The sequence below is a fragment of the Podarcis liolepis genome, assembly GCF_965112155.1.
Source record: "Podarcis liolepis genome assembly, chromosome: 13".
NCBI lineage: Eukaryota > Metazoa > Chordata > Lepidosauria > Squamata > Lacertidae > Podarcis > Podarcis liolepis.
Window position 1 is genome coordinate 16,728,071 of NC_139573.1, and position 2,339 is coordinate 16,730,409.

At 48.4% G+C, this 2,339-nt stretch overlaps 1 long non-coding RNA gene across 1 annotated transcript; it reads right to left on the bottom strand.

The window, feature by feature from the left end:
* Positions 1–217: 217 nt before the first annotated feature.
* On the bottom strand, positions 218–2,023 carry LOC310691213. The gene is made up of 2 exons (XR_014518388.1): positions 1,940–2,023; positions 218–1,761 (listed from the first exon to the last, which is right to left on the bottom strand). It is a non-coding gene; the product is annotated as an uncharacterized lncRNA (long non-coding RNA).
* Between the last annotated feature and the right edge of the window lie 316 nt (positions 2,024–2,339).

The window sequence follows — 2,339 nt, forward strand, 5'->3', positions numbered from 1 at the left end:
CAGAGTTCTTATTATTGCAGAGTGATTTTACAGCACGAGATATTGCTAAGAGCATGATGAGCATGTGAACACATCATTCTAGACTAATGATTGGCTTACGTAGCATAACACTCTCTTTGTCTGTGGGCAAAAGCAAGGTTACATTCCTTTGATTTGGTTACTTTTGAGTACCAGGCAGAGCAAGCGCAGTGCTGGAGGAGGGAGGATGATTTATTTCTTACTGCACACAATAAACATGGCACGGCTGAAGCCAAAGCTTTTTCTTCAAGTCATCTTGGTGTGAGACTGATTTCTTACTGATTTTCTTACTGATGTCGAGCTGGATTCTCGACAATTGGTGCCCCGTGTGACTACCTTCGGACTCCACGTTGTTTCTCATCGTTCAGCGCTCACCACACGTCTTTCATCCGCTATGGATCCCGGTGAGTGCTCCCTTGGTGCCCTCGTGTGATTTATCTCGGACTTCATGCTGTTTTACAACGTTCAGCTCTCACCTCGCCCGGCAAGGGCTGCAGACGCGTCGTTCATCCACCTAGTGGATCCCTGGTGAGTGCTCCCAACCCCCCCTTTCTTTTGCCATTATGGGGCAGTCTCTCTCTCCACCACAGAAAAAGTTTTTTGAAGACCTTAAATCTCTTTTGGCCAGCAACAGCCTTCTTGTCTTAGATGCTGATATCAAGTCGCTTATAGAAGCCTTGGATACTCACTGTCCCTGGTTTCCTCAGAATGGGAATTATAGTTTAAAAGACTGGGAAAAAATAGGACAATTTTTCCAAAACCATCCTCAGATTGATGTCAAAGTTTTGCATGCCTCCTGTAAGGTTTATAAGGCTATCTCAAGCCTAACTCCTACAAATCTCCTCCTGGCCGCTGCTTCAGCTCCTTTGCCCCCCCTCCCAGTCCTCATGCTGCCTTCAGAAGCACCATCTTATCAGCCTCCCAAACAGGCAGACATTTTTCCTCCTTCGGCTCCTGTCGTCCCTCCTCTGCATTCTTCGCATTCCACACCCCCCATTTCCACTGCCCTCCAAGAGACTCCTCCTGCTGCTCCTCCGTTGCTTGCCTTTGATTCAGACAGTCCAACTCTCTCAGCCCCCATCATGCTGACCCAAACTGATGTTCTCGATGGGCTGACGGGAGGAGGCAATTTTCTTACCATTGCCCAACAGTTGGCCCTTGATCCTATGTATTGGGCAGCCACCACAGCCTCGGCCCAAGAGGCTCTGGCCTCTGTCCCTGATGACAGGAATGAGCGCAATGGCCAGTGGGGGAGCATCAGACAGGGTCCTGCAAAGCCCTATGGACAATTTGTTGATCGCTTGTATAATACCTTCAAGCGGCAAGTTCAGGACCTGGCAGCACAAGAACTGATTGTACGCCAGCTTGCTTTTGATCATGCACATGAGGACTGTAAGCAAGCGCTGCACCCTCTAATGGCAACATCAAATATAGCCATTGCTGATATGCTTAAAGCCTGCCAGTCAGTGGGCACTGCTAGCCACGGCCTGCTAGCCACGGCTTTGTCCTCCACCGTGTCCCAAAATCCTGCAAAGGATAAAACCTGTTGGATTGACAGTGGCTAAGGAAAAAATCCAGCGGACCTTACCTATTACGTGCCTGGGACACAAGCTGACAGCATCTGCAGCCATTCCAGTCACGCCTCAACTACAGTTTCCTGATCATCTTAAACTGGTGGATTTACAACAAATTCTTGGACAGCTGAATTGGATAAAGAGTTATTTGGACCTGCCCACCTCCACTCTGTCTCCACTATTTTCTGCCCTTAAGGGACACAAGAATCCAGCGGACAAGATCACAATCACCTCTGCAATGAAAGAGGCTCTTCCACAGCTGTTCCAGTGTTTCCTGGCACGTTGAAAGGCCATCTTCATCCCTACTGCATTGGCCCCCCTTTTCCCTGGGAAGCCACTTCAACCACCAAACATCATTATAGTTTTGCTGCCTCCTAATAGCAACCATCCCATCTGTGTCATCACGCTTCATTGGGCTTGGACTTTTGACTCAGCAGTACAAGGAGCAATACATCAGACTTATTTACAGCAAATGGGCTCCTGTATCTGCAGAAATGGTTGTGTGACTTCTTCTGGATTGTGGTTTTTACATGCCAATGATCGAGCCACGAAATATCACACAGGTTGCTCGGAAGTGGCCATTGGACTAATTTACCATTCTCATCCTTATTGACATCACTTGGATTTTACCCCCCAGATCTCTTCTTTTTTTCTCCTCCCTCAGGAGTCCTGCCCTATGATGTGTTCCCCTGAGCATGTACAGAGGGCTGTCTTGGAACTATTGTGGACTCTTGGCAAGGGAGGGGG